Source organism: Bactrocera dorsalis, unplaced genomic scaffold (genome assembly GCF_023373825.1).
Source record: "Bactrocera dorsalis isolate Fly_Bdor unplaced genomic scaffold, ASM2337382v1 BdCtg015, whole genome shotgun sequence".
NCBI classification, from domain to species: domain Eukaryota; kingdom Metazoa; phylum Arthropoda; class Insecta; order Diptera; family Tephritidae; genus Bactrocera; species Bactrocera dorsalis.
This window is the reverse complement of record NW_026038066.1, coordinates 122,076-136,874: the sequence shown is the minus strand read 5'-3', so window position 1 is coordinate 136,874 and position 14,799 is coordinate 122,076. Positions and strand designations below refer to the sequence as shown.

At 37.2% G+C, this 14,799-nt stretch overlaps 1 protein-coding gene across 3 annotated transcripts in view; it reads left to right on the top strand.

Moving 5' to 3' along the window:
• Nucleotides 1–10,737: 10,737 nt before the first annotated feature.
• LOC105225527 (dorsal-ventral patterning protein Sog) overlaps nucleotides 10,738–14,799 on the top strand; it is a 73,264-nt gene continuing 69,202 nt past the window's right edge. For 2 of the 3 annotated variants that reach the window (XM_029549912.2, XM_019989980.3), the window contains exon 1: nucleotides 10,738–11,810. The gene's annotated coding sequence lies outside the window, so the exon portion shown is untranslated. The remainder of the gene's footprint in view (nucleotides 11,811–14,799) is intronic. The other variant, XM_049461249.1, reaches the window with a different exon arrangement.

Here is a 14,799-nt window from a genome sequence, read left to right as displayed (position 1 = left end):
TACAACCCAGTTTCTTAGTTCACTTATTTTTAAAAATCGCCCTTCGGCTATTTAACGACCATCCTAATGTTAAAAGTCGTTTTTCTTTCCTTAATAACACTCGCAATTTATGTTCGTTGGTTTATGTTTATCCATCAGCCTTTACATAGTGTGAACATACCACATATACATATGTACATACCATATGTTTGTGCATAAGTGTACATGGTATAGTATATACATATGTACGAACTTAAGCGCTTATGAATGTGTTACGTGCATTGTCTGCCTTATTTTTTATATTTAAGTCTGCTGCCTACTATTTTTTAAGGCATTAATAAATATCCATTTTAAATGCACCTACTTATGTAGACACAGACAAGTACATAATGTATGGATGCATGCATACGTGAGTGTGGCGTGATGACATTTTGTCACGGTCACGCAAACAAATTATCGGATTTATTATTTGCGTTTAATTTAATGGCTAAATGAAGCATGCCGCTTGGGAACTTTGTCCCGCAACCTTAGCTGAGGAGCTGAATACGGTGAGTCTATGAGGAGACACAAGAAGAGACACTTAGCAACAGACGCTCCCTTCCAGGTCGTCATATTAAGTAGGTATGCATATGATTAACGGCTGTATGCATATGTGTAATTGGTATCATTTTTGGTTAAATGAGCTTATAGAAAGTTCAGTTTCAGGTAAACATTAAAATCAATAACTTTTCCAGTAATGAATTACGATCATATCATTAAAGTTTGCCTTTAACATTTAATAATTGTAATTGGCACTTATACCTTTAGATATATGTACATATTTAGATATATGTATTTGTGATCGTTTGAATTATTAGTAATACGATGCCTGCCTTTGTGAAAATCCTAGTAAAAGTCTAAAGTTTTTAAGATTCTTTAGCTATTGTAACTAACTATTAACTGCGTTAAATGTTTGGAGTTGAGAGTCTTTGATCGGATATACATGTACATACATATATACATACATATGTAAATCGTTCTGGCTATATAGATTTTCTCCGGAATTTGAAATAGTCCGATTTGGGACATATAGACAACCTGTGAGATTTCTGAATGCATACTTTAAACGGCATATAGAGTAGTCATTTTCCCTAATTTTAGTTTTGCGAGTCGCCAGTTTGCGCCAATATTTACCAGTGGTCCATTCTAGATGTGGAGCTAACATTTTTAATGCAGAATTTAGATATTGCGACGTTAGACAAAATATGTACATATGTAAATGATCCACTGACTAATCAACGTAATCTGCTTGTAGCAAGTAGTTGACAACATGAAAACACAAAAAAGTAAACTTTGCAATTTAGATAGTTTAAGTTTTATTTTGAATAATAATTTCCTCTTAATAGTGACAGAAAATTCGCCTTAATGGCGCTAAAGCTGATACTATTTATGTTCATCAACACATTGCTGAGCATTCGCGCGTTGGCGGGGCAGAAACTGCCAAAGACATGATCATCAACAAATTTACGAGCACTCAGACTACATATGTACATATGCACAAATGTTTACACGTACAAACTCACAACAGACTAAAATTTCTCAGACAATAATAATATATACATAAGTATGTACCTATGGGTGTATATTCCTGTATCAGTGCGTGGCGTGTATAAAATGTTTCAAAAGAAATCAAGCAGATTAGGAAAATTCCAAGGGAACTTCAGGCGGCATTTAACTAACGCCACAGTTGCCGTTGTTGATTTGTATATACGTACATACGTATGCACATATGTATTTATATGGTACATGCATAATAAGTATGCGTGCGTGTGCTAATGAAGGCAAGCGAGGTTGTTTGCTTCATCATGGGACAAGTGCTATGGCGACGAAATGTGTGATCTCCACAGATCACACAACAGAAGACGCCGCCGCCATCGAGCAATGAGGGCGGCGACCAATCAGAGATCGTTTTATTTGGAGGAGACGATGCGACCGCACTACTACGCGTAGTAAGTTCCTACAGACGTAGCAATAACAACAACGTCACAGGGAACGACACAGATTTGGCGGCAAAGCCCCAATGCGCACGGTAATCTCACGAGAATTTAAGGAATTTAAAAATAAACTGCAAATAAAGGGAATGCTAAATAATAAAGAAAAATTAATACAAAACAATCAACTTAGAACGACTCACTTTTCGACGTGGTGGCGTCGAGTTTTGCGGCTGACAACAGCAGTATATTTGGAGCTGATCAGTAAAGCGTTTTCTGTTGCCAAATTTTGCTATTAACTTCTTTGGGTGTGATGTTTACGAATTTGTAAGTGCGAATCGACACAAAATGTTAAGCCGATGAAGTATTGGAGTTAATCGCTGATTACTAATCAGAATGCGTGTTAGAGACCAAGTAGAACCAGGCCCTTCGCCACCTGATCTCTGCAAGGGAGTGGACAAGGAGACTCCCTATAGTGTGACTTATTTTATTTATTGTTGAGTGTACAGCTGTTGGCGTACGCCGATGATATTGATATCATCAGCTTCAGCAATCGCATCTTTAGTTCTGCTTTCTCCAGACTGTATAAGGAAGCGAGGCGTATGGGTCTGGTTGTGAGCGAGACAAGATGAAATATTTCCTGTTATCTAACACACAGTCGTCGCACTCACGACTTTGCTCGCACGTTGCTCTTGAAAATCATAACTTTGAACTCGTAGATAATTGCGCCCATCCTGGAACCAGCATCAACACCAACAACAATATCAACCTAGAAATCCAACGCAGAATCACTTTTGCCAATAGCTGCTACTTTGGACTGAGTAGGCAATTGAAAAGTAAAGTCCTTTCTCGACGAACAAAGACGTCCTGCTATAGGTTGCGGAGGCATGGATAATGACATCATCTGATGAGTCGGCTGTAGGAGGGTTCGAGAAAAAGGTTTTGCGGAAGATTTATGGTCCCTGAGCATTGGCAACGGTGAGTACCGCAGTTAATGAAACGAGCTGTACGAGGTATGCGGCGACATTGACATAGTTCAGTGAATCAAGAGACAGCGGCTTCGCTGGCTTGTTCAAGTTTTTTCGGATGGAAGAGAGTATTTCAGCTTTAAAGGTTTTCGATTTTGTACCCGCCGGTAGAAGCAGAGGAAGATCAGATGGAGAAGGACCTGGTTGCTCTTGATATCTTGAGTTGGCGCCAAATAGCGAAAAGAAGAAACGACTGACACGCTGCTGTTAACTCCGCTACAACCGCGTAAGCGATATCTACGCTAGTCAGTGCGTGTTAAAAGGCTCTTGAAGAGCCGTTCACAGGCCAAACAGTCAGTGAAGCTATCACTTTACTTTTTGTGATGAAACTATCAAAAATGAAGCCTGTGAGCAGGACATCTGTAGGTCTGTATTTTTGTAGGGCCTATGCATATAATAAATCCAGATCACTTCATTCTATTTTGAGACACTAAAAACACTCTTTTATACATAGAAATGCACATGTGACTAAATTATATTTGTATATTTAGAAATGATGAAAAAATTCACAAATGAGAATGTAGTATGTTTACTATTTATTTTTAACTACTAGCACATGAGAAAGAAGAAACAGATACCCGCACACCGTGATAAACACACACATGCGAGGAACACTAACTGCACAGACGTGTTGATGGCGCCGATAAAATTTTGATGCCAGAAAGAAGGATCACTCGATCATTTGCTAGACAAGCCAAATTGGCTAGTAATTATTTTCGCAATTTATGGCTACAACAATTCATAGTTAATTATGAATGAAGCAAACAAAAATAAATAAAAAGAAAGTGAATCGCATTTTAACGAAAGAAAATACTGATATCTTATAATATTATTTCGTAAATACATGCGAGGAAATGATCTTAAAACAGCTGGCTTTTTAATGTATGGAATTGGGCGAGTTTTTTGCTTTTTCAGCTCGATTAGTTCTCAGACCTGATAATACACCTTCTTTATTCCTTTAAATTGAAGGGTAGAGTTTTTTTCATATCATTATTAACCTTTAGCAACAGATGATGCTTCGGACTGAGTAGGCAATTAAAAAGTTAAGTTCTCTCTCGACGAACCAAGAGCAAATTCTAAAAGTTATTTATTATTCCCGTCCTGCTAAATGGTGCAGAGGCATGGACGATGACAACTTCTGATGAGTCGACGGTACGAGTTTTCGAGAGAAAGGTTCTGTGGAAGATTTACGGTCCTTTGCGTATTGGCAATGGCGAATATCGCATTCCATGGAACAGTGAGTTATATAAGGAATACGACGACATTGGCATAGTTCCACGAGTTAAGAGACAGCGGCTACTTTGGCTAGGTCATGTCGTTCATATGGATGAAAACACTCCAGCTCTGAAAGTATTTGGCGCATTATCCGCGCGGGGATGCAGAGGAAGAGAAAGACCTCCACTCCGTTGGAGAGATGAAGTGGAGAAGGACCTGGCTACACTTGGTATCACAAATTGGCGCCAAATTGCAAAAACAGTTGGCGCGCTGTTGTTAACTCGGCTAAAACCTTGTAGCGGTGGCTATGCCAGTAAAGAAGAAGAAGTAGAATTAACTTTGTAAAATTTACTAAAGTATACATATCCTATGTCAACTTTAGCGGTTTTGATTTGGCTTCTTGGTAAAACTACATCAATATGTTGAAATATGTAAAATATCTAATTCACACAATTCGTTCACTCTAACAGCGTCGGATGTGTGTGTGGTTTTTGTTTAGGTTACCGGGCCACCACCAGCGCGTTTCCCGCACTTGGGGCGAGCCGGAGGCTAAACGTGGTGCGGCTCGATTGTAAAGCACTTTGCGCGCCAATTCAATTTCTAATTTGTATGACTGCGAACGCAGCGCGTGCGCAATACATTCACGCCAATAACAACAACCAATAACAAGCGTCAACCGACGACAGTCGTTCAACGCAGTTAAGTCAACAAAGTACGACCACGCAATAAACGACGGCAAATGCAAAAGTGCATTGAGGCGAGTAGGCGCCCAGCCACACCGCCAACCGCGCAACGACTCTTTAATTATGATGTATGATAATTGCGAGATAATTGAATGTTTTAAATAGAAATGAAATTAAATTACTCTATGCCTTAGATTACGTTTAATTTATGCGCGACTTCGATGTAGTACAGATGCATTTGCAATATTGCTGCGGCGACGCGGTGTGGAGAAGGTGGGGCACTCAGCCGGTTTTTGTATTTATAATTTTTGTGCGTGCGTGTATTCATGTGTTGCAGACGCTTGAGCATTTGCACATTTGCACACTTGCAATTAATGCAATAATAAATAACACAAATGTGCAATAAAAATTTAATAAACACTAAAAGCGCGCAAACAACACGTGGACCCGTCGCGGACGCGAACATCAAAGCAGGGTTATAGATCTTCCTGTGGCGTTGCAGGTGTCGACACCATGCATTACGCTACACTGTTGTGTCACTTAAATATTTTTGGACGCGTCTTACCCGATTGAAAGGCATATCTAGGTGCTAGCATAGGAGCTTACTTTTAAAAAATATACAATATTTTGTTGGGTTCTGTGATCTTTGATGTTTTTTTACTTGTTATGTCATTTTTAGAATTTAGCATCGGAATAGCTTCTAACTCAGATTTTTCTTAGAACGCTAGACCATAAATTAGATCAGTAGTCAAATTATTTAAACTGGCTCTTTTTGGTCTATGAGAAATTGAAAAAAATTTAGTTTCGGTCGTTTTATTTTATCAATTTATTTATAGGGCTGACATTATACAAGGTACCTAAGCTCATCCTGTCCGCCCTTCCGTCGGCCCGTGCAAGCTAAGACTTGAGTAGAAATTGTTATATCTTGATGAGAGCCGGTGTGAAAATTGCACGATGGGCATGGCAATTTTTGCTAAAATCTCATATTTCGGGACCCGACCAACCGACATACGTGACATTCTTCTTACATTCTTATGTCACAAAGTGAAAATCGACGAAATCGGACAACAACTACGCCTACTTCCCATATAGCACATTTTTAAATTTCACTTGAGTTCGTTCAGTTTCCAGCAAATCAAGAAGTAATTAATATAACGGGATAAAACTTTGCATGCATAATGTCTTTAGTACGTGCCACCTTATGACATGAATGTGTGATAAACATACAGACTTATATGTATGACTGAAATTAAGGTATAGTCCTTCTCTTATAATATTATGTCTGTATGTCAAAAATGGGTTGATTCTAAGCAATACTTCCTTTAGCCCTCATGTACGAGTACTTACTGAATATAAAGATTTTTGATCTTCGGCGTGACTTTGCACTGCTTATATCAGCCAATATGTGAGTTATTCCAATAAAAATAAGAGAGCGAGTTTTACTCGTAACTGGGTATCTTTGTGCCTTTTAGCGATAACTTAGCCTAGCACCTACATAACTAATATCAGAATTTTCGAACATCCGCCTGACTTTACTCTATGTGATTAGTTTTACACTTTAAAGTATTTCTCTGAAATTGATTCATACAAATTGCAAGAATATAAAATGCTCGGTTGCACCCGAACTTAGCCCTTCCTTACTTGGTTAGCCATAAGGTCGCCAATTCTCTGTGTCCACTTGTATCGTTGGAGAACTTTCCAGTAGAGAGTTCAGAATCTCTTGAAGTTGTAATTTAATGGAATTTTTGTAGTTTTATTGCTTAAATATATCTTTAGGATTCTTAGTCAACATTTATTCTTATTTACGACGTTTCCAACTAGGAAAGGTTTTTTTATAAATGTTGAGATTCTAAAATTGGCGAAATTATTTAGTGAACTACAAAGCTTGTGCTACAACATAACCTAACCAAATTAACAAGTATCTATGTATATACATACGAATATATACATAGATATGTATGATGATCGAAAATGCTGAGATGCTCGAATCAATAAGCTTAACTATTTAAATGTATCCCCGTAACACTCGAAATCAATTTAATGATGCTATTAAAAGCAACCATCCATAGTGGTCGAATCTTTTTAGAGTTCGATAATAATATATTTATGTATGCATGTAGATCATTTCCATTTTCGGCCAATCCAGTTGGCGACTGATCTCAACCATTGGTGATGGTGTTGAAAATGAGTTACCGTTTTGGGTGTAATAAAATAAATTTTGATTGCACTACAAAACCAAAACTGCTTCTTTCAGCAAAGTTTCAAGTTGATATTTATAACAAAATAAAATTAAAATTGCGTCGAATTTTTATTTGCCTAATTTCCATTTAGCCGAACTTGATTGCAGCTTTACGGCTTCTTGTCGATCGCTTGATATACTTTGCTCAAGCAAAAACAATTACTCGGGTTCGTATGGTGTGGCTGGCGTTGATGATTTCGCTTTGAATGCGAGTAAAAGCCGCTTAATCATTTGATGATCGATTTGAATATATGTAACTATGTATTAAGTTGGACGCTGAGGCTACAATGCGAAGAGATGGTGTGATAAAATAATTAGAGTACTCACGCTTAGATTTTAAATTTACTAGGAAATGGATACCTCTTCATTCAGATAATAGCAAAAAGTAAACAAATGTGGAAAAATATTTTGATTTTAGTTTTTTTTTACAAATTTTTATTTAAAATTTCATAATTTTGGTATACGTAATGCGGTGAATTCAAGAATTGAGCATACTCTTGTAGGACTGCCAGAGTAGATATAGTTACTGATGCCCAGAGCATACTAAAATTATGGAAAGAACACTTCTCCAGGCTGCTGAATAGCAGTGAAAGCATACGACCTGGACATGGTGAACCCGATTTACCAATCAATGACGATGCAACAGACGTTCCATTGCCTGACCATGATAGTAGATATAGTTACTAATGCCCAGAGCATACTAAAATTATGGAAGAAACACTTCTCCAGGCTGCTGAATGGCAGTGAAAGCATACGACCTGGACATGGTGAACCCGATTTACCAATCAATGACGATGCAACAGACGTTCCATTGCCTGACCATGAAGAAGTTTAATTACAATTACCCGTCTGAAGAACAACAAAGCTGAGGGGCCGATGCATTCTCGGCCGAGCTTTTCAATTAAGACACCACAATCTGCGCCAACTACCGTGGCTTCTCAACATCGCATACAAGGTTCTACAGAACATACTGTGTGAAAGATTAAAATCTGAAAAATCAACAACTGGTCGGGTATTCACCATGAGCCAAATCTTGGAAAAGGTACCTAAAAAGACGATCGATACACTTCACCTCTTCATCGATTTCGAAAGCACGAAAAGGATCTGCATTTATGCCGCTATGTCTGAATTTAGTTTCCTAGCAAAATTAATACAGCTGTGTAAACTGACTTTGAGCAATACTAAAAGCTCCCTCAGGATCGGGAAGGACCTCTCCGAGTCGTTCGATACCAAACGAGGTTTCAGACCACGTGATTCCCTGTCTATGACATCGATAACATTGGTCATAACAACTGCGAAGCGAATGGGTCTGGTAGTGAACGCGGGCAAGACGAAATAATTCGCTGTCGCGACTTGGCTCCCACGTCACTGTTGACAGTCATAACTTCGAAGTCGCAGATAATTTCGTCTATCTTGGAACCAACACTAACAACAACGTCAGTCTCGAAATCCAACGTAAAATAACTCTTGCCAACAGGTGCTACTTCGGACTGAGAAGGTAATTGAGAAGTAAAATCCTCTCTCGATGGACAAAGGCCAAATTTTACAAGTCACTCTTCATCCCCGTACATTCTACGGAAGATTTATGGCCCTTTGCGCATTGGCAACGGCGAATACTACAGACAATGGAACGATGAGCTGTACGAGATATACGATGACCTTGACATAGTAGTTCAGCGAACTAAAAGACAGCGGCCAAGTTGCCTAGGTCATGACGTTCGATTGGGCGAAAACACTCCAGTTCTCAGAGTAGTACCCGCCGAGGGAAGCAGAGGAAGAGAAGGACCTCCACTCCATTGGAAAAGACCAGGTAGAAAAAGACCTGACCTTGTATATAGATAATATTAAATAAAAAATACGAAAATATTTGTTTTTACTTCCATCTGCAAATAAATTTTATATATCTGCACTCTTTTACTGATATCTTTCTTTGGTTAGTGGGTTTTAGAGCTATTTTTTCGTAAGAAAGATTGCAGAAATTTGAGTCGAAAATTCTATATCTGATACCTGGAATAAATTAAAACTGGTATTTCTAATTAATTTTTTTTTAAATTATTGACAAATTCAGCAAATTCGTTCGGAGTAATTTAAATACATTTATAACGGTTGTTATTATGTCGCCAACTTAAGGGCTGACCTCATCATTCAAATGTGCTCGTATATGTATGCATAGAAGCTACAAATATGCATTAAGTTAATCAGATTTCACACACCTTTGTTGTTATTTGTATTCAACTATGCGAGATGGGTGTACTATACAGACAACTTTACTTATGCAAAACAGCACAGCTTTTGTCATAAATATTGGCGGATCTACTAAAAATGTACACAACCGTAGCCGAAAACCCAGAAGGCAGCAGCAGCACACTCTGTGCATTTTAAAAGCAAAACACTTAGATAAGCAATACGAAAGTTTTTATGCGTGCGTTGTCATTCGATGGTGGCGTATGAGTAATATTATACCCTTCACGATGTGCCCTTGCGTGTTTGGGTTAGATTATTACCAAGCGAAAAGTATTTCGATCTCTATTAAGTTTAGGTTTAATTAAGTAGACGGTATTAACCAAAATCTCTATAATATGAGCTCTGTCTTTAGTTTGAAAATTGTGTGAAGAAATTAGGAAAGTGTGTTCTGCTGAATAGTATGTCGGTATGTTTAAGCGGAAATGAGTCCGCAAGTTTCATAGATATCTGATAATTATATGTTTTAAAGGTAAATATTCTTAAATTCGTCTAACAATTGTCGGACTATGAACCTTTGGACAAATTGGAGCATTTATGTAAAATTTTAGTTTAGCATATCCAAAGATTAGAACGAATATTCTTCTTTTTATAAATAACAAATGTGAACACAAATCACTATTGTATATTATTTCAAAATCGCGTTTATTAGCAACCGGTGTGTATATGTAATAATCATTCGTGCGTGGTATAAGTTCATAAAAGGGTGACCGCATCGCAGTAAACGCTGCTCGGTGCGCTTGAACCGTTCCGCACTGATAATATCGGCTGATGATGTGATGGTATTAATGATGATTGTTGTGATGAAGATGAGACTTGAAATAAAATGAATAGCTGTGTATGTAGCGTACTTTTGAGGCCGGTAAAATTTGTGCAGGCGTTGAATCTGTATGCGTAAGGTGAGGGAGGACGGGGCTCACAATACGAGGTGACTAAAAACTGCGTGCTGCGTACTACTAAAATCAAATATGTGAAGAGATACGGTGCTGTGCGCGCCGCGGCATGAGAGTTCGATGAGCTTTTTGCGAAGCGTTGCCACTGTTCCTTCTAACAATGACATCGCGGCGTATTCATACAATATTTATACGTATTTTCCTAAGTGAATAACTATATATTATATATACCCACGTAGTTAAGGTTTTTATTCTGCTGCTCTGAGAGTTGTCGTTGCTGACGATAGTATTCAATGGGGCTACTACAAACATACAAATATATGTATATACATTTATATTTGTCTTATTGCTTTGTGTTGGCGCCGCTCAAGCGAGAAGATATGAAATGAAATACGACAACAATTGGTGGACAAGTGTGTTGGTGAGCATACGGTGCGGCGGAGCGCGTACCACACGCGAGCGATCGCACGCGTACTATGACGGACGCTTTACTGAGCTGCGCGAACATCTCAGCCGGACAGCAGAACGGTCGGTTGGCAGGCTGGTTGGCTGGCTAGCTGCCCGTCCGCCTAGCTTGCTGACAATTGTGTCTCACCGCAACTTCAGTTTGTCCAAGATCGTGCTTACCAACGTTAGTGGTGCCGTGAGTGCGCTAATTTCCCGCTGTGTCTTTTCGCTTATTAATTCTAAGTGCGAAATAACTTATCCACCGTGTTTTCGGGCGCGAATCAACGACCTTACAAATTACGCGTCTCCGAACATCTGACCTTTGCTAATTGTTGTCAAGTGTTTGCGTGCGCTTTAAATTCCTCGTCTACGAGGGTGTGCGCATTGCGATTTTAATCACACGCGTAGTCAAAGTGCAACGCGGCGCTGCGAGTGATATCAAAGAGCAAAGGTTTTAAAGGCATTTGTGAGACAATAATTGCAAAACACAGTGAAAGAGCCATAACAGTGCAAGTGGAAAGAAACGCGAAAGCGCAATTGGCAACAAGCGAATATCCGAATCGAAACGAAATATACGAAGTGAAGAATAATCACCGGCGCAGGCGGTTGCGACGGCGTCGGTGACGTCGACGGTTTAGTTGTTGTCTGCGGCACAGTGTGTGTGGAAAATGCGCGCGCGCGATTTATACAAAGCAAACAGAAACAGCGACAACAATCACGAATTCGAAAACGAAAACAACAACAACTACAACTATAACTATAACAACAATTGCAGTCAGAGTGTCAATTGCATTGCTAATACGAGCAGAATTCGATTGCGTCCGCAAGCGAATAAACGCAGAAAGTATAAAACGCTAGATCAACAACAAAGAGCTCTCGAATCGCATCAACGCAAAGTGGTACTACCTCGGCTTCTACCCGCATAGTGATGCATCCCTTGAGCTATCAAAATTAATGCAACGTAGTTTTCATGCGTTGTGAGAGCCAATTATTAATATTAATAAGTCTGATTGAATTAGAGTACGAAAAATTTATAAAACAAAAATTAAAATAATATTATTAATAAATACGACGCTGTTACTTAAGATATTTCCATTTCGGCAGCAACGTTTAAGGTTCGTATTGAATGTACTGCAGGAGTATTAGTATAAAATAAGCCTCCGACTCAGCGCTGCTGTTGACTTGCTGAGCCAGTTAATTACGTATACGCTCCGGGAGTCGATTTCATGATTCTGCAATAATGTAGCGATTTAGGATTATACGTATACATTGGTGTTTAAATGACGATTTTATTGCTATATCTCATATCAGTCGGAACATTCTCTGTAAGACCTTTTTCAGAATGTTGCTCAGCAGCATAATATTTATTTTTGAGTAATGGTTCTGAACTACCAACTCATTCCATTAAATCTGGACCTTAGTGAACTCCCTCTAATTTGTACGAAATGTAAAAGCAGGTGGGGGTGTATGCTATGGGGTTACCAAGTGAACAAAAATTTCTCATGTAATTACAAAAATTTGTATTAACTTGTGCTCCCGCGTTGATTACCAGTTAGTCCGTGTAATCAGAGTGGCTGAGGAAAGTTTTTAAATGAATTCAGTCGTCCACATTTACTATCAAATGCCTATCTCCGCAAATTAGGCGAAAAGATTTAATTGTAAAGAGGCCATGAGGACCTAATTTACAATAAGAACAGTGAGAAAATTACGTAACACATATACAGATATGCTTTGGAATATTTAATATTTTCGCTATGGTTCTGGAGTGAGCCAAATTCCAAAATGCCTAAATACATATGTATAAATAGGTACATAAACAGTGCGAATGGACTCGATATCGCACACATTTATTCAGATACATTTGTCTTTTTAAAACTGAGCAAATAACACCCTTTCTTCTACCTTCAACGGCTGAATGAGTTCAATTGCCATAATTTATTTATTTGCAGTTTATTTACCTAAGCCTTCCATGTGACAATATTTGCGGCATATCCAAGTACACACACTTACATATGTATAAGTGTTTGTTTATTCGCAATAATTTGAGTCAATATTGATATTGTATATCGGAGAATTTTGTAGGCTTACGAGACATATGGCAAACATACACCTTTACGCATTACGTTATGTAGCACATTTTATGGATGAACTCTAAATGCATATGAATATACAAGTACATATGTATGTAGTACGTTAAGAGATAGGTAAGTCGAAAGTCAAATAAAAAAATATAAATGCACTTATATACACACATTCATTAGTATGTGGGTATGACGCGTGGGATATATTCACAGCAAATGTCAAGACAAATTGCTGCAATTACTTTGGAAAAGCAATAATTCCAGTCTCACGTTTTTTTAGACAATTGATCAGCTTACTATAAGCGGGTGAAGTTAGCGCTCAATGGGATGACAAACATATATAAATGTGGTATTCATAGAATTAATTGAAACAACTTACTTGTCCATGACCTATATCCTTTCAGCGATGTTTGGCGAATGGGTTTCATGATCTTCGCAAGCATATGGAATATTATATCCGAATAGAAATTTTTTTATTTTGGTCGTATTTCGCTTCCATTCATAGAAACATCATAACTTTCATTTTTATTTTCAATTTCATTTTTCACCTAGAGTGACAGCCAAAAGAAATGTCGATTTTTGAGAATTTACAATAAAAATTTTTGTATCGATTGTTTGCAATTTTTTAGGGTATATTTATACATATTTCAGGTATACACAGTGAAATTTTTGAAAAAAATATGAATACTTATACAAAATCTCCGACGGCGCTAAAAAAGATCCTCCAATGCTGGAATTATTACCCGCCTTCTCCGTGAATAAAACCTAAAAGCTTAAACTAAAAAAGTCTCGTTTGATTAGAAAATATTCTCGGTACAATCAACAACAAAATGAAAAATTAATAAAGTGCCTTCATTTCAAAAAAGTTATTTTTACACATATGTATTTTGGTCGTTTTCGAGCAGCCGAAATTCGATAGGTCATCATATGAAGAATTAGATAGAAATGGCACAGTCAAATTTCGTGATAATCTGATCATTTGTTTTCGAGTTATCACTGCAGCAAATTCAAAAAATGCGGTTGAGAGAAAAACGAACTTAAGGATAAAATGATTAAGCCGGTTGAACTAAGTGGCTACATTTTAGAAGGTTGTAACTCAAAAAATATTAGAGATATCGATTTTAATATGTTATTTTAAAAGAATAAACTAACAAAATGCGCAAAAACACAAAAAAAAATAATTTCACGATAGGTGTGCTCCTTAAAGCTAATTTTATCCTATCAAAAAAATTAAGACTATTTTCGAGTTTGCGCAAACAAAACGACCCTTCCCAAAAATAATAATCATAGTTAATATGATATAGTGTGATTTACAAATTTTCACCAATGCTATGTAAATAGTAAACTGTGAGTGTATTTTTCATTATTTTATTACTCTTTATTGTATATGAGACTAATCGTTTCCTTATCTGAATATTCCAAATAAATTGTTAGAGAAGTTAATTATAGATTTGTATAAAAGGTTTGGTTTTTATGTACAATATGAATACCGCTTTATTTATACATACATATGCTTTGTCAAACTTCCACAAAACACAAAAAGCGTTTTCCACCACCGAAAAAAAATTATGACTTTCAAGCTTAAGAATTTCCTACGGTCTAATGTGAAGGTGTTAAAGCTATTTTTAAACAATTTTGGATGCATGTTATTCTAACTACAATTATAAGATAAAATTTTGTAGGTGACATTTTCAACAACATACTATGATATAGAATTTAAATCAGTTTACCAAAATGTTCTAACCTCAAAAGTTTTTTCACAACTACATACGTACGTTCCAAAAAAGCTGAAAAATTATAAAAAAATAAAATAAATAAATAAAACTATTATACTTATAGATAGTTATTAATAATATACAATACCATATATACTATCTGAACTGAATTTTTGCAATTTTTTCAGAAACGAACAGATCATAGCAAAAATTTAGTTGGGATTATTTATTAAATTTATTTTGTTCAGAGTAATGTTGAAGGCTAAGAAGGAGTCGAAACTGAAAAATTGTTAGCCACTATGAGCAGA